We start from the raw sequence: 18,572 nt of genomic DNA on the forward strand, positions 1-18,572 counted from the left end.
CTCCTCCCTCCCTCCCTCCCTCTCTCTCTCTCTCTCTCTCTGATCACCTTATCCAGTCTGCAGTCCCTTCTCTCCTCTCCTTCTTGTCCCACCTTCACATCCCCCATTTTCCTATTGCCCTTCCCTTCTCCTTAAAGAAGGGAAGTCCCCCAACCTGGTTCCAACCCACCCTGGCACAATACATCTCAGCAGGACTAAGCGTATCCTCTTCTACTGAAGTCAGACAAGGTAGTCCAGCTAGGGCAAAGGGATACGAAGACAGGCCACAGAGTATGAGTCAGAGACAGCCCCTCCCCCTCCACATTCCAGTTGCTGGGGGACCCACATGAAGACCAAGCTGTGCATCTGTTACATATGTATAGGGGATCGAGGTCCAGTCCATGTATGCACTTTGGTTGATGGTTCAGTCTCTTTGAATCCCCAGGGTCCCAGGTTAGTTGGCTCTGTAGGTCTTCTTGTAGTGTCTCTGACCCCTCCAACTCTCTCAATCCTTCTCCCACTCTTCCACGAGACTTCTTAAGCTCTACCTAACGTTTGGCTGTGGGTCTCTGCATCTGTTTCCATCAGCTGCTGGATGAAGCCTCTCAGATCACGGTTATCCTAGGCTCCTGTCTGCAAGCATAGCAGAATATCACTAACAGCGCCAGGGCCTGACTCTCCCCTTGCTCTCTCTTACCAGCTGTTGGAGCTTTGAGAGACTGAGAGACTTGACCAAGGTTGTGCCAGTAGAATTAGGGGAGAATTAGGATACAAATGGAGGAAGTTTAAGTTGTAAGTCCCTGTGCCTTCACACTGTGCCATACAGTACCTCACAGGAGGCAAGGCTTAAAAGAACAGATGCCCTTTCATCATTGAATTGCCTCCTGTGGAGAGGGGGTTGCCTTCCTCCATTACTTTACACTGTTAGGATAAGAGTCTTGGAAATGTAGCTGAGAGACAGAAGCTGGAGCTTAAGAGACAAAACAGCATTGGCCACAGTTCAATTTAGAAATAAGGTGCTTCAAGGAGACACAGATCTAGTGATCAAAGCGTGTGGACTGCAGGTATAGGTGGGCACATACTAGGAGAAAGTTAGTTAAATGCACACGGAAGCCACTGGTCCATTTGTCTACTTCTCAAAAACAAAACCTCTGCCATTGTTTGGTAATGGTTTCATTTTCTGTAAACATGGCTACATAAACCCTATAGAGTCCACACAGTTCCCTATGCTTCTCAGGGGGAGATGGAGGTGGTATCCATCTGACTCACAGCCTGAACATATTTCCTGGTGGAGATGGACACGTTGGTATCCCTGAGCCCAAAGAGAAGATCTTGTGCATCTGTCTGCAGGTGTCATCCAAGCCAGAGCAGAGTGACAAGCGGCTGTCACAAAAGGATGAAAAGGAGGCAAGACAAATCATCCTGGTGAAGAGTCCAGAACAGGGTCCTGGGAGAAAACCGACAATGAGTAATTCTGCCCTTGACCTCATTAATCAATGGTACAGATGGTGGGGACCGCAGAAGAACATCCAATGGTAAACTCCTTTGAAATCCAGCTAGAGGCTCCGCCTCACCCCCATAGCTCCAGGAATCTCTCCCAGAGGCTCCGCCCCACCCCCATAGCTGGAGGAATTCCTCCCAGCTGGAATTTCATCTTGATATTTCCTTGCTATTTCTGGAGTGCATTTCACACATTCTTGACTGAATATGCAGCTTCGATTCCCTTCTTATAATTCCATTTCATTTCAGAGTGGTATAAATGAGAAAAAAAAAATCATACTTCCCAAACAGAGGAAAACACAATCTTCTCTCTTTTGGGATTCTGGATTCGTCAAAGAGGTTAAAAGTAATTTTTACAATAAAATTATGCATATGATTATACATTGTAGCTCTCCACATACATACATATATATATATACATACATACATATATATATTATAAAAAGAGTATCTTTGTAAATATAAAGTATATGTGCATATGATTCAATATACTATATATGATTCATTTTTCTTGATGGCTAATATGACATGTCAGACATTTTAAAAAGTTAAGTCCTCTTATATTGTGAGTGCTTTCCTCTTTTAAAAGACTATCAAGCAGACAAAACACCACAATAATTGTACAACATGAAGTTGCTGCTGTCTCAGAGAAATACTATTTCACACAACTTCATGAAAAAAAAAAAGATTAGCAAGACCATAATATGGGTTTCATTCCAAGCTGACACAATTTTTACAGCCAATTTCTATCTCAGCAAACACAGCCACACAGTCTGGAGCTAAGACAGGGCTCTGGGAGCCCCTGAAACAGTGTAGAGATACAGGCACTTATGTCTAGACAGAAGATGGCCTGGTGTAGCCTTTTTCTCTACCTGGAAGTTTTGGCACTCTTCAGGCTTGCTGCTAGTATTTATATGGAAATATAAAACTACTGGAATCTACAAGGTTTCAAGCTTTCTAGACATTTGCTATGCCATGATTTTTCAAAATATAAGAGTATTTTTTCTTGTCTTTTTACTTCTGTGTGTGCGTGTGTGTGCATGTGTTTCTCTGTCACTAGCCACCGTACTTTTTGAGATAGCATTTCTCACTGAAACTGAAGCTGAGTAGCCAGACTGACTGCCCAGCAGTCTCCCGCTATCCTCCTGACTCTGCTTCCAAGAGCTGCTGTTACATGCATTTGCTGCCTGCTGTGCTTCTCACCTGGGTTCTGGAGATACACACTCAGGTTGTCATACTTGTGCAGGAAGTATTTTTCCCACCAAGCCATCTCTCCATCCTATGAATTTTGGCTTATTAATTTCCACAATAGGAACATAAAATAAACTCACATTATTTTTTCTAAGAAAACTCATTTTGAGCTCTGGTTTACACAAGAAAAACAATAGACAAGTCAACAAGCTGCTGCCCGATGTACATTTTAAGAGGCCACCTCAGGACAATGCTCACAGAGAATGAGCTTTTGAATGCTCTCCCTGGAGCACGCTGAATGATAAGCATGCCGCTCACAATGACCTGGGTCTCCTAGGGGTTAAGAGACGTCTTCATCTTTTACAACATTATGTGCAGTAGTTTTTGTGATAAATGTAAACCTCTGTCTGCTATTTCTGAGTTCACCTACACTCCAGGATGTACACAATTTGCTCCGCTTCAGCTGGTCTGTGGGGCTGTTTCCCTGGGACCCTTTGCCCATTCAAGGGCCAGGTGTAGGAGCATCTGCCGTCACAGTCAGGCACAGATTTACCAGCATGTAGCCTGGTATTTGTTAGTTCTGTGTACTTGATACAAATTTCCTGAATAAAAGTAGCGTCTTTAGGGGACATTCATTAACCTTCATGTCTTAATTGAAAGAAACAGAAATGCAAGTATTGCATGTGGGGAGATGATTAGGAAACATTTTTGGGAGGTTGGGGAAGTGGAGCAGATAGCAGAAGGAAGAAAAAGGAAGTTACAGAAGTGGGCAAGTAAGGCTCAACCCCAGGGGGAGCTAGGCAGAGAAAGAGCCGGGCTACTCATGTTCTCCCGCTCAGCCATTCGAGGGCTAAATTTCCTAATACTGTTTAACCCAGAAGGGTCAAAAATATGGAAAAGAAATGTAGGTTTACAGTTGGAGATAGGGTCAGGGAAATTGAACTCATAAAGATAAAGGGTTAAGGGAAGAACACTGGCTGTGTCTCTTCTAATTGAAAATGTGAATTTACACCAGAATTCAGTGAATACACACACACACACACACACACCCCAAACAACTTCTTTGTAATCAAGAGCAAGTAAGTCTTTTATGAGCAGAGTCAAGTGCTCCAGAGTCAGGCTTGATGGGGAAAGAGGTTGGAGGTATCTGCAGTAACTGTAATGCATCATGAGAGCATCCATACCCCCATGTCTGACGATGCCATGGACGCTGTCTTCTTCATAATGAGATGAAATGCTGGACATGGGTGGTTAGTAGAAACAAGGATGTAATTTTTCTCATCAAAGTTTATGACTTTCTTTTTACCTTTTGGAGGTGGAAGCCTTTGAGGTTGGTCTCCTTAGTTGTAGGTGTTTGGAGATTTAATTTTCCCTTCACTAAAAAGGAGGTGGGGGCTAGAAATCATGTGGCTCTTGGTCCATTTTCACTATACTGATAGGAGCTAAGGGAAAATCCATTGTTTCGGGGATTGTAACTGTTGTTAGCAGTTATCCTGCAGGCCACTGCAGAATCATCGGAATCTGCCTCTTACTGGCATGGCCAGGCAATGTATACGCACTTACAGTGTCTGCTAGAGGACAGTGGGTTCCAAAGTCAGAGATATAGATGGAAATGAAAAACACAGAGAGTAAGGAGCTAGGGAGGGAACCACAGTCCTCTGCCCTTTTCCCTGAGCAGTAGGGTCTGGACGCGATACACTGGGCAAAGCAAGCTAACTAGGATCTTCAAGTTGGAGAACTACTGTGTGTGTGTGTGTGTGTGTGTGTGTGTAGAATGACACTACAAATGAGAGGTTCTGCTGTATAGAGGTTCTTACTTCATCTATCGTCCTGTCTGGGAGGCATCCCTCTTTACTGTGTATAGAACCAAGTAAAGTTCCTGCTCCTTCAGAAGCTCCCTTCACCTCTGAAAAGAGAACGGGGAAAAAAATCCAGACTAGAACTTATTTAAAAATGGACATCCTTCAAGTTAGCACCAGATATATTTTACAGAAATGTATTCTCATTTACACAATATAAGATATTTTCATTTACATAACATAATAGGACAGTCTCACATGTGAGGGGTCACTTTGGTGCTCTGATCTGTAACAGGCCAGCAGAGGGCTTGGTTGTCTCTAAGACGGCATGGAGCTCCCACGCATTTGAAGTGGAGTAAAATGGAGCATTCATCCATATCATGTGACTTCATTAATCAGACGGCACGACCACACACAGGATGCTAGTTTAAGCTCCTAGAAATCGGGCCTTCCCTCAAATGATACACGATCTTACATTAGCATTTGTTGTCTAACACATTATTAGATTAGAGGAGGGGACCTTCTCTGGTATTAGACAGTGGATAAGAAATCTTGGGGGGCTGAAGGTCCTCTTACCCTTACTTGCTCTGAAAAGTAATAGCCTAGAACAAATGAGATAGAAATAAAAGAGAAGCAGCTATCATTTTCAGAACACAAGCTTGGATATGGATCTGAATTTGGATTTGGATATTTCCATCTCACATCCAGAAAAATCCAAGGTCCTCTGATTTCATCATTTAAAGCACCAAGTGGGCTTTGTGTATATTTACCATAGTGTTTGCAAAAGGATGGGCTTGTTGGCATGTTAGATAGTACTCTGACTTAAAATGGAGTCTGTGTTTAAGGAATAAATGTAGTTGATCCCAATGCTCAGCTCAAACCCTTCTGGATATTCGGTGGGAGCTCTGGGTAGGACGGAGGCATCTATCTATCCTCCCTGGGGTGAGGGCCCGGGCTGTGCTCCTCAGAGGTGTATGGCGATATTTTTATACCAAACAATACCAGTTGCTATGTCTGTGGCTCATCTGGCTCCAGTTGAACTGCAGCCAGTCTATTTTAAGTACATTTTGTGACTCAGGGTGGGGAGAGCAGGTGATGCTCATGAATCAGTCTTGCAGCCAGGCCTAATTGATCCCAAGGACATTTTATAACGTGGGCTTGGAGGACATTATCCCCTCACATTAAACGAATTGAGAATTCAAACACAGTGGTGTGTCAGTAACATCCGGGCTTGGTCTATATTAAATAATTGGGCAGAAACTTGAGGGAACTGGGTGACTAATGCAAACAATAAATAAATCATCTATAAAACACCCCAAATAAAACTCAAACCTAAAACCAAAACACCAAACAACAACAAGCCAAAACCAAGACCAAAAGTGTCTCCTGGAAGAGCTGAATGCTTTGTAAACAATAACACACAGAAGCATTGTATTATCTCACTACTGATGATCATTTTCCAGTTTACAAATGAAGGCTATATAGGCAGAGAGTAGCTAGCATCTCAGCTTTCCACAGGACTATAACTGCACTCAAACTGCAGGCAGAAAGTCCAGTAATAGGAATAAGTGGCTTCTATTATAATTATATTGTGTCAAAAAAGATGAGAGCCCAAGACAGAGTCCTTCCCCCTCTCAAACTCTATCTCTTTTCAAAGCATGTGGCTGCATGACCTGAGTCTCTCCCCACTGCTATGTGACCACTAGGACACAAATTGTTTATCTCTGGATCACTTCAGTTTCCCATCTGGAGTGGTAATATTCACCTGCATTAGATTCATAGCAATGTGTGAGAACCCACAGAAAAGTGGATGAGAGTTTCCTAAGTTGTGGAAAGAAAGGAGTCTTATATATGAATATATTATGAGAAAAGAACATTTGCAAACAGAGGTCTTAATTACAGTTCCCTGTGGGTTTGAGTTCTTCCTGCTGCTGGGCACGGCTGGCCAGTAGGAAGGTGAAATGCTGAGAGTTCAACTGCATTTGTCCCATGCAGGGCACTGGGCTTTAAGGGAAGCACTTGGACACCGTTCAGGGAGTGGGAAAATGCAGTCTAAGATGGGGAAAGCTGAAGTTAGGATTCCCAGACCCGCCAGCACGCAGTCATCCCTGGGGTGCTGTACAGAGGAGTCAGGAATGAAGAATCAGGGATCTACAGGCCTGTGACGAGGCCAGGACCTGATGCTCCCAAACTCCTGGCATCACTAAGTCGTGAGGAGTTGGGAACGGGAGGGTGTGGGCTGAGGACCACATTTAGCCAGGGGCCGAGGGGGAAATGGGAGAGCTCCAGCTTAGCTTAGTGGTGAAGGTAGCAAGCAGTTGTCTAGAAGCACAGACGGGCCTTCTACAGGGGATTTAGACAGCGGCTTTGTAGATGGTCTCCCCCATGCTCCCCACAGTGCGGTTCTTGATGCATGAGACAGTCCATGGTTCTAAATTGTTTATTGACTATTCATTGTGGAAAATGGAAGCATACCAACTTCTCAGGGTGGACCAGAGATTAAATACCTTTGGCACGAAGGAATGTCTAGAAAGAGAAGCTTATTGGCTAAACCCTCAGGGCCTCTAGGTATCTCATAAGCATGGAGAACACTGTTCTAGGCCTATGTGACCACAGGTCACATTTCCTTATGTGGGAAGTGTGGCACGTGTCCTAGGCCAGGAATCTGGCAGGGAGTGTGGAGGACCATCTCAGGTGTGTACCCGCTGAGTTTCTGGGGTCTCAGAACCACTCTGCCTTACCAAGCTTCCTGGCATCACTTACCATCTCACAGTTCCCTATCTCCTTTCCAGAAAATATGACCTCTCTGAATGATGTGAGGTCTCTGGGGATCTGGTATATTAGGCTGTTTTCAAAGAGACCAGATTTTTCCCTATACTGTAATGGTTAACATTAAAATTTGCTTCTTAGGGGCTTTCGCAATGGCTCAGCAGTTAAGAGAATTGACTGCTCATCTAGAAGGCCTGGGTTCCTTTCTGAGCATCTACATGGTCAGCCAGAGCTGTCTGTAATTCTGATTCCAGGCTATCAACACCTTCTTCTGCAGGTGTTACCTTCTATAGATACTTACTATACACATGTGATTCAAAGACATATATGCAGGCAAAACATATATGCAAAATAAATATAAATAAATCCTTATAAAATCCCTGCTTCTTATATGCTAATCACTGTCATGTTTTTTTCCTCCATTTTGTTTTTTAACATTGTCATCTAAGGATGACTAGGCTGACACTAGAGGTTCATGCTGAACCAGGTCTGGATACCTGCAACCCACCTGGTCAGTCCCTTGGTAGTAAGTACACATTTTACTACATCGTAGAAGGCGTTTGTATCTGTTAGATAACAGCAGCTTCTATGTCTACTGAAGTCCTCTGAGACAAGATGAGGAAGGCCTTTTAGTTGAGCCTCAGAAAGACCTTAGTCACAAGACAAGACATTTCAAGCAAGATAGAAGAATAAAGCTAGAACAACTAAATGCATTTGCCTTCAGAAAAACAACAAAATTTTTAAAAAGCACCTTTAAATATATATGTATATACATATACATATATACACATATATGTGTATACTTATACACACACACACACCCACACACACACACACACACACACTCTTTAATCTCAAGTGGATCTCTGTGAATTTCAGGCCAGCCTGGTCTATATAGTGGGTGGCAGGAAAGGCCAGGGCTATGTAGAGAGACTGTCTTAGGAACCAAACCAAAGCAAGTCAAACCAAACAGGTCACTGCCACATGTGAGAGGCCGGGCCAGCTCTCCAGCTCTCATGACCTCAGAGGTAGCTCTCCTGCTGCTGCAGGCAGAAAGGGGAAAGGAAGGGACATATATAGGTTTTCTATATAATATTAATTTCAAAAATAAATTCTAATTTAAAAAATGTACAACTATGATTAGAAAAACAAACACCTCAAGTGGCTGGAGAGAAGACTCAGTGACTAAAAGCATGTACTGCTCTCGCAGAGGAGTAGAGTTCAGGTCTCTTAGACACCTGCTGTCATGTGCACATACCCCCACACAGACACACTAACCCTCTAGTCCTGGAGTTATGCATGTACGTACTGAGTTTAACAAGAGTGATAGTCTTTTTGGTCCACCACATCTTGCTCACTGAGGGTAACCACTCAGTATTGGTCACTTAAGGTGTTACCATGCTCACCGTGGGTTATCACTCTGCATTGGTTACTTAAGGTGTCACCAAACTGACCCTAAATAACTTGCTCCCTTCTTTTTATCTGGTTTTCTCATTGAAGAAGACAAGAAAAGACACACAGTGCCAGTAGGACTGAGGCACGGTGGCAGTCGCAGGGAAACACAGGGCCAGAATCTGCAGCACAAAGTAAATGTCACAGGTAACACTTACGAGTTGTCTGGGCTTGGGAAAGCTATCATTTCATGTCTTGCTTTTCATCATCCACAAGAGGGGAATAATGACATTAATAGGTTCCCCATCACAGGCTCTTCTGAGGATCAAGTGCAATGGCATCTAATAGCTTCCGAACGTTTCCCAGCATGCTATGCCCATATGACCGGATGTGACCACACTGAACCATATAGACATCTTCATTGTCTCTGTGTCTCTTGTCAATCTTACGTCTTCCTTCCCTGGACATTTAAAATTTATTTCCTAAGGGTCCTTTTGAGGATTTTAGTCTTATATTAAAAATTAAACTGATACACTTAAAGCTAAACGGTATTTGGTGTTCTACAGTGAAATACACCCAGTTCTTAATTAACCTCTCCAGTGGCCCAGAATGATATATACACTTGTAATTATTTTCATCTTGGGATCATTTAGTTCCAGTTTATATAATGCCAAATCAAAAGCTCTTAAAGACTCCTGATTTAGCCCCTTCAGTGATCCGTTGAATCCTACCATGAGAAATAAAGACTTGGGTAAGTTATATTATGCCCCATTCCCTCTCATACATATAAAACTTGGCTGTGATGATTACTAAAGCTTCTATATATTTGATGGTTCTGCTTCTATTTCACATTCCGTTTCACATCCCCCCCCCATAATCTTTTATTGTTATGTTGTAGCTTCCTTTCCTTTTTTTTTTCTCACAGAAGATGGGAACACTCCCTCCTATGCCACCTACTTGGCAGTGTAGTGAGCCTCACCAACAGCACCAATAGTTACAATGGCAGTAGTGTTTGATATCTATCTATCTATCTATCTATCTATCTATCTATCTATCTATACACACACACACGCGCGTGTGTGTGTGTGTGTGTGTGTGTGTGTATGTATGTGTATGTATATCATATGCATGTACTAAGAAGAGTAAAGTGGGAACTTCTCTGCCTTGGCCTTGCATATGTACAGACTACACACAGACCTACATTCCTTCAGGAGTTAGGCAGGTTGCTGGCTCTGTGAAGGTTCATACGGTAGGTCTCTTTGTGAACAATCACTTATTCAAATCAGCATACAGACACACTTCTTGTGAATGCACACATGCTCTGGACCATGGCCTGTGCCATCTTCCATGTTATCAAGATCAGGGATGATTGTTCCAAAATGGTAGTCAGTACCCTAGCAGGTTACACTATGAAAGTGAGCCCCATGTTCAATATAATAATTATTTAAAAAGAGAAGCTCTTTTACCTTTTCACACTGAACTCTCCCTCAGAAGACGTTTGAGCAGTGACATCTCATGTATGTACTGCGCATGACTCAGTGGTTCCCAAAACAATCACCAGGAGTGTTGACTTCCTTGTAGCAACTGCCAGAGCACTCCTGGCTTCTGTCACTGTTCATTATGGCTATTACATCTTTTCTCATAGTAGTAGTCACCACTCCTGCAAGGGCTCCTATCCTGAACAAACATCCTCAGATTACTCACATAACCTTCCACTGCCCCACTCTGAAAGATCACATTTCTCTTCTATATTTTCCACAGAGAGCCAGGTGGCAGGATGTGGAACACACTGCAATATAGCCCAGAAGAACAGTGGACTCAGACTTCAGAGAACAGACAGACAACAGGGATGACAGTCACACGTAATGTCTCTAGCAATCTCAGGTAGTTATTCATATCTAGATTAGATAATTGGGATACAATTCTAACTGTGTGGGTATCTTGTGTATTGAATATTTGCTGATATATAAATGTGTTTGGTTAATCTTTAAGCATTAAGAGTCTTACTCCTACCAGGTACTGGGAATTGTTATATATACCACATGGGGGTGGTGGAGTTGGCCCAGGAGCCATGTCTACAGCTGGAGCTGTCCAGCAGCAGAGGCAACAGCCATGCCAACATCTTGTGGGTCCTGCGAAGGTGCCACTGGCCAGCTGGTGCCACCATTAGTGTGGAAACTTAGAGCCGGCAGCCAGCAGCTGCTGCCTTTTCAAATACCTCTGGCAACAGAGATCATCTTTTTCTCCTCATCAAGAGGCTCTTTATGACCGTGGGCATCGGAAAGGTCCAGAGAACCCTCAGACTCATCCAACTACTTTCCTAGGAACACCTTTATTTGATTTAGAATGATTTTCTGGTGGTACTGACTAGAGAAAGTCACTAGTCAGTTGACATGGGGAAGAAATGACTGACTCACCTAGTCTATGGAAAAGGTGACTTTTTGATTAATAGAGTTTGTCATATGTTGTGCAATTACACTTTTTGAGGAGAGAATGCAACAACTGCCCAGGTGTCTCAGGCAGCCTCAGAGTCCTAAGCTGCCATGAAAGTAATCTGATCTTCAGAGTAACCATGGTGTGAGATGGTCTAAGACACAAGAAAAGGTCACTTGTAGGCACGCTGGATGAGTGTCACTGGATCCTAACATTGTGGTCATCCCAGTCCAGTTGTCATTCACCTAATATGCTGAGATTTTTGATAGAGTTGGTGGACATTGTGGAACAGGTATCATCTTGCTATGCTGTCAGTAGCTTGGGACCATAGACCCACTGAACTGAATTAAATCACTCTTCTATTCTACTACTAAGTTTTGTGTGGCCATTTACACAAGAGATACCCAGGGCCCACGAATAATCCTTCAGTTAACTAGCCTAATTCCTTCTTCTCTAACAAGAGAATTATCATACTCCTTTTTAGTCCAAGCTTGATGCTCCATGAGTGTGACTAAAAATCATGTCTCATGTCCCCCTCCCCTCTTGAACATTTTCCTGTAAGAGCTTTGGATTGACAATTTCTGGGCTCCTGGTCACATCTTTTTTTTATGTCCTCTAGAGGTTCATTAAGATCTTCAGGTCGCTATGGAACGCCTTCCCCACCTCTTAGATGACGGTAGATTAATCCACTCTGTGACATGCTGTTGTTTCAAAGAGCTTGTAGACATGGGTGGTAAACGTCCCTTGTGAGAAGCAACAGTGAATTACTTCAGAGGAAGAGAGGACTTCTTCAAAGTGGGACATTTCACTGCATCTGTGAGTTAGATGTAGGCTGTCTGGGAGACAGGACACATGTCCCAGTGTGAAAAGTCAAAGGCTTTTTAATCCCTCACCCTGTGACCACGAGAAGATATATTTTCTTCTATTTTAGTTGAATGGTCTTTTATTCAGTAATTGACTTTTCAGCAGAAGTTTTGAAGTTCAGCTTCTAGGCTATAAAATGTACCCACACAAAATCTGTAACTTAATGAGTCACAAAAAAGTACAGTATGTGTGTTTATACCCCCAACATATAGAGAACATCTCTCCCCATGTAACCACGGCCCTGATTTCTAGCCCCACAGAGCAGCCTCACTCTGAAAAACTTCACATGACTGTGATTCTACAGTGTTCACACTTCCCCGTCTGCTTCGCTTCATTCACTCTGTGCCCTTGACCTTCATCTCTGCTGAGCTTTGTGACAGTGATTTGTTTCCTCTTATTGCTGAGCCGTATTCCATTTGTCTGCTGATTTACTGGCCAATGGGTAGTTCAAGAGGCAGCAGTTTGGGAAAACTGCTATTAACATTGTGGAATAAATCTTTTAAAAAACTTCCACTGAATTTGTTGACAATTTCATACTTGAATGAAGCACATTCTGATTACAGCGACTCCTCCAGCCTCTCCCTCCTCCCCCCATCTATCCTCTCTCTTATGTCTTCATTGTTTTTTTGATTTTTTTTTTTTAGATTCATTGAGTTAAACCAGGATCCTCTGCATGTTGATATGTTTGGAACCACTATTGGTGTCTGGAGCCTGACGGGGTCTTTCATGGATACACAGCTGAAGACAATGACCTTTCTTTCTCAGGACCCTGGTAGTTCAGCAGGGATGGGTGGGATCCCATGAGCTCCTTCCTGTTCCATTACTGACTGTTCAGAGGAGAAGCCTGGCTCTGTAAAACCCATCAAAATCCCATGGCTGAGGTGGTCTTAGGCCCTAAGAATGAAGTTACTACTGTTGTTTAGTAAACTATCAGAGCTCCAAACGAGCCTTTTAACTATTTATGTTTATAACCACAGACAATGCTGCAGCCAGCTTTAACCAGGAATTGGTACAAAATTGTAACAAAAGTTGGCAAACACAGAGACACATGGCTGCTCAAGATGGAATAAATGGACACTATTAGGATGCTTTAGATCCATTTTTTTAAAAATACTCTGTGTTTCCCTATAGGAATTCTGGAGTCTTTTCCAACAGAATTTCTGGTGCTAGCTGGGCAAGTGAAATGTGTAAATGAATCTCTTTTTCCTTGGTTTTTCAACAAACACGGAATTCTGGTTTTCAGGAGTTGTGGGGAAGAAACTAAGCTTGTCAAAGGTGTCCCATGAAAATCAAAGCCCAGACTGCCAAACTGGAAACTATGACTCCAGAATGTCTTGAAAACAAGCATTTCAGAGAGATAGGCAGTCTCCCTTTAAACGGCATATAAACACTGCTTAAAGCCAGGAACTGAAATGCTTCTCCTTTGACTATCATATCTCAGCCTTTGGGAATGACCATGCCCAGAAAACCAAGTGCTGAGGAGGCATCGTGAAAGGAAATAAAGGTACAGGAAGCCTTTTCTCTCCTTTATAAACACACAGACTCTTTTATAGCAGATACAGAATGTGTTGAACAACTTCCTTTAAAACAAGAGTAATAGTAGCAGCAGTAGCAGCAATAGTAACAACAGCAGCAGCAGCAGCAGCAGCAGCAGCAGAAGCATTTAATGAATTTGAATGTCAGGCACTTCCTAAAGATGTTTCCCTGCATGCTTTACCTAACTGAATTCTCATGCAGCTCGTTTGAGATATATACTTGCTGTTATGTATCTCCTCAAAACCTAGAAGAGTGTGGCCTCATCTAACAGGGTAACTGTATTTGGAGACAAGGTCTTGAAATATGGAATGGAATGAGATGTGGTCCTTAGGATGGACCCCAACTCAAAGACTGGCATCTTTGGAAAAAATGGAGCTTAGTATGCAAAGATAGCCAAAAGGAGACTTGGCGAAGATGCCTAGATATGGTGGCTATTGCTATAACTAGGAGAAAGACCTTAGAAGGAACAACCCCCTCAGGATTGTGATTCAGCTTTTCAGCTTTCCAACTGTGACGGAAAAAAACCAAACCAAACCAAACCAAATCAAACCAAACCAAACCAAACCAAACCTTTCTGCTGGTTCAGCCTCACACCCGTGGTCCTTTGTTCTGCTGGCCCTAGCTGACCAGTTCAGTGAATATATGCTATAATCTCTACTTTATAGATGGGGACAATAGAAGATTACAGCAACTGGCTGGAATTGTATGGCCAAGACCAGAGCCAGCTGAGTGACAGAGAACCCAATGCTCTAAACCAGAGGTTCTCAACTTGTGGGTTGAATGACCCTTTTATAGGGGTCACCTAAGACCATTGGAAAACACAGATGTTTATATTATAATTCATAACAGTAGCAAAATTATAATTATAAAGTGGCAATGAAAATAATTTTATGGTTAGAGGTCACCACAACATGAAGAACTATATTAAAGGGTAGCAGCCTTAGGAAGGTTGAGAACCACTGTCCTAAACAGATAAAAATTCCTTCCTTATCTCACCCAATTAAATGGAAAGCGTGTCCCTACTTAATATGCAATTATACCCTATTGGGCAGATAATGCTGTGCAAGGCAGGCAGTCTGCAAGGCTCAGTTAGTAAGCAGAGTCCAAGAAGGTGAAGATAACAGTGAAGATGAATGTGTCGTGAAAGATTGTCTAAGATAGTTTCACTACACTAGATGTATTAGCAAGGATGCCTAACCTACGACATGATTGTCCCTTATCACTGTCATGGAGTTCAGTGGTGTACAAGCAGGGTCTGTCTGATGTCTCCTAAGGGGAGAGCTGTCTGCTGCAGTCAGCTAAGCTTCTGACCCCAGAAGCTGAGGATGTGTTTGTTTCATGGTGAGAAGCACTTTGTAGAAGTCCCTAAATAGCCACAAGCGTCCTTATAAGGGAGAGGGCTGAGGGGCTGAGGTAGTGGCAGGAGGTGTGGTGATGGTGGCAAGAGGCTCAGGTGACACAAGAAAGGGCCCATGCTCAAGGAACCTAGGCAGCCCGTAGGAGCTGAGAAAGGCAGTGTCCCTTTGATGCTTCCAGAAGGAACTCAGTCTTTTCAGCATCTTGTTTGTCTTTTAATCTCTATAACTGTGAGAACACCAACTTGGGTTCTTTGAAGTGATTAAGCTTTTGGTAACGTGTAGCAGAGGCAAAGAGAAAGTCTCACACCTGTCCTGATGAGGAAATCATACCAGGGATCAGATGCTGCGGGGCTCCACCAGCTCCAAGCTGACAGATGCTGAGTTCTGGTATAAAAATATCCTGCTGCCCTAATGTCCAGCGGGGGCATTGAAGCCCTACGCTTGAGGCTGTGTACAGGCTATGTTGCATCTTTAATGGGTCCACTGACTGCTCTAATTGTTCCCACAGTCCTCGTAGGTGCTCATGGCTAACTCATTTTCCACAAAGGGACTGGCAGCTTAGGTAGGACATGCTTCTCTAAGTCCCATAGCCAAAAGCCACATTTGCCAAAGTCTGGAGCCAATGTTTTTTTTAAAAGCTTAGAGAAATATTAGGATAAAGTTGGGGAGATGGCTCAGCAGTTAAGAATGCATAATGTTCTTGCAAAGGTCCTGAATTTAGTTCCTAGACTCATGTCAGGCAGCTCACAAACCCCTGTAACTCCAGCTCCAAGGAACCCAATGCCTCTGACAACCATGGGCACCTGCATTCACATGCACAAACCCACACACAGACCTGCACACTTATACATAATTTAAAACAAAATAGATCTTTAAAAAATTAGAATATATGATTTACCATCTTAACCATTTTAATTATTTTTATAACCAAATAATAGATGTGTATTTATACACACATAGTATGCATATATATGTGTACATATATACATACACATCCATATATATATATATATATGGATACATATATTTTCCTCTTAAATTTACTTTAAACTTTTTCAGACATGTATGTCTTGCATTCATGTTCTTTCACACGGCCACACCCCTTTCATTTCCCTCCCTCTCCTGTTACGTCTATTCTCCTAGTCAGCTTTATGTCTTCTTTCATGTCATATATACATATTTGATTTTATAGCTCTCTATAAAAAAATCTAGGATCATAAATGAAAACATACCAGACATATGAAGACATACGTTTGTCTTTCAGAGTCTAATTTAATTTACTTAATGTGATTACCGTAAGCTTCATCCTGCCAGGGACATCATCCATTCTTCTACATGGCAGACAAGAATTCCAGTGTGTACACATATCACGGTTTCTTTATCTGTTCCTCTATTGATGGACACCTACGTTGATTCTGTAACTTAGCTTTTATGAACCATGCTGCAGTTAACATCAAAGGCACCAAAGATATTACATCTCCACAGCTTTTCCTTATAAAAATGTCTGCTGGCAGTAACTATTGTTACCGTCATCACCATCTGCTTAACTAGAATTCCCCGTTCCCCACTAGTCCAGTACCCTGACAACCATCATCACTCTCCGTCTCTAACCTCGACTGCCCAAGTGCCCCGTGTAAGTAGAAACATACAGTATTTGTCCTTCCATATCTGGCATATTTCATTCAGCATAACAGCCCCCAAATTCTTCCATGCAAAAACCCAAGCTTGCAACATTTGTATTTTCCCTCACTAGCCTTCAAGGAAGCTTTAGCCTGGATTAGGGTCATGTCCTTCCATGACATCTCAGCATCCGTGCCTCAGATTTATAAAAGTGTGGCACTCCTGCTTGCTCTTAAACAATACTGTAATGTTGAATTATGAGACCAAAGTGTGGCCAGGAAGTCCCTGCATTGTCTGTGGAGGAGCTTAGTAATTACAAGAGAGTGACAGACATTTGCAAAATTTAAAAAAAAATTAGTTTCAGATGTTGCAGGTGTTGCAGATGTGTCTGCTGTGTCACATGAGCATCAGTAGGTGGCAGGGAGAAGAGAGGCTATGTCTGCACTCAGTGTTCTGACCTACGAACATCTGAATGATTAGTAGCCTAACATTCCCTAAAAAAATGTGAGCCTGAGATAACCACCAGTCTGGCACCATGCAGGCCCCAATGGCTTCCAGGACCAGGAGCAGGGCAGATATTAGAAGGAACCCCGCATGGGCCTAAGGTCCTAAGCAGGAGTGAGCCAGAGACAGATGACCCTTGCATGTTCATCGGCCACATGGGGAGATTATGCAAGGAGTGAGCCTGAGATGACCGCTAGATCATTGCCATGGGGCCTGGGCAGGGAGCTAGCCTGAGATGAACACCAGTCAGGCATCACACAAGCCTGGGGGTGGGTGGCAGACTACGTTCAAGATGACCCCTTCTCAGTGCCTTAATACACTAGCAGGGCATAGCACTCCTGGGACAATCCCGGACCCAGAGATCCCAGCTGCTACTAAGAGGAGTAAGTGGTGGAGAGATGGAGAGAAACAGAAACAGAAGGATGTGGGCACAATGAAGAGAAGCAGAACTAGGACTTGAGGGTAATGAGGAACAGCCTGATGTGAGTAGCCAGTGATGCCACCTGGGACATCAGGGCAGCATAACAGAACTGACTCTGTGATAGGGACATGGGTGAGCTGTCCCCACCACTTGCCTGGCATGCAGTGACATGGATGAGAGAGAGATGATATTCCTTTACCCCTTGCCACATACAGCAGGAAAGGGATCTGGTCTTGAGGTCATAAGGGTGGGAGGGCTGGCCCTGCCCCTGCCCCTCACCTGCTACAGCACTCAAGAGAGCAGGCCCTGCACTTTGCCTAGGCAGCATAGTAGAGCTGTATCTGGATGTGGGGGTTGTGGGTGAGCCGGCCATGAGGGCATGGGTGTGGGAGAGCTGGGCCTCCTCTTATCTGCTGGGCAGTGGTATGGATAATGGAGAGACACTGTCCTTCCCTCCTGTCCCCCATCCCTTGCCATCTATGGCAGGCAGAAGAGCTGGCCCCAGCATCATGTCCCTCACCGACTGCAAAACTCAGGAAAGTGGGTCAAGCGCCTTGCCTAGGCAGCAGAGTAGAGCTGGCCCTGGGAGCGAGGGATGCTGATGAACTGGTTCTGAAGGCATGAGAGTGGGAAAGCCATCAGGCTGACCAGCTCAGATACCTCTCAGGCCAAGATCCAGAGCTTTGATTTGGCCCACTCTAACATCTACCCCATCAATGAACTGCTGGAGTGCATGAAGGGGCTGGTCCTACAGATCCAATACTACAGGATCTCCATGACACAGGGCAACAACAGGATATCCAAGAGGAGTCCCAGTGAGGTTCCAGTATTGATAGAGTAGCAGAAGCCAGAGGCCTCAAACCAGACCAAGGAGTCATTGCAATGAACAATTGCAACAGAGACATGTGGACAAAAGGGTACATACTGTGGGACATATAAATGTCCCACATAGCATGTTTTCTCTGTTGGGGGTGGAGTTGCGAGGGTGGAGAGTGAGTATGAGGAGAGGGGAAGATAGATGAATAGGATTGGGGTATATGATGTGAAATTCACGAAGAACCAATAAACAGTCAAAAAAAATCAGTCTGCATAATTTACGTCATCTCCCTTTCCACATTCAGTGCCAACACCAAGCCACACAGAACGCTACTTTCAGAATATTTCTTTCCTTCTGCTCTTCCTGATCATGGGACGGTGAGAGAGGGA

General features: G+C 43.5%; 1 protein-coding gene and 1 non-coding gene across 3 annotated transcripts in view; one reads left to right on the top strand and one right to left on the bottom strand.

The window, feature by feature from the left end:
* Slc24a3 (solute carrier family 24 member 3) overlaps positions 1-18,572 on the bottom strand; it is a 478,143-nt gene that overhangs the window by 70,351 nt on the left and 389,220 nt on the right. The gene's annotated exons all lie outside the window — the stretch shown is intronic.
* Positions 16,802-16,933, top strand: LOC114612369. Its single transcript, XR_003709996.1, has one exon. It is a non-coding gene; the product is annotated as a small nucleolar RNA SNORA17 (small nucleolar RNA).

Source organism: Grammomys surdaster, unplaced genomic scaffold (genome assembly GCF_004785775.1).
Source record: "Grammomys surdaster isolate TR1022 unplaced genomic scaffold, NIH_TR_1.0 129, whole genome shotgun sequence".
Lineage (NCBI taxonomy): Eukaryota > Metazoa > Chordata > Mammalia > Rodentia > Muridae > Grammomys > Grammomys surdaster.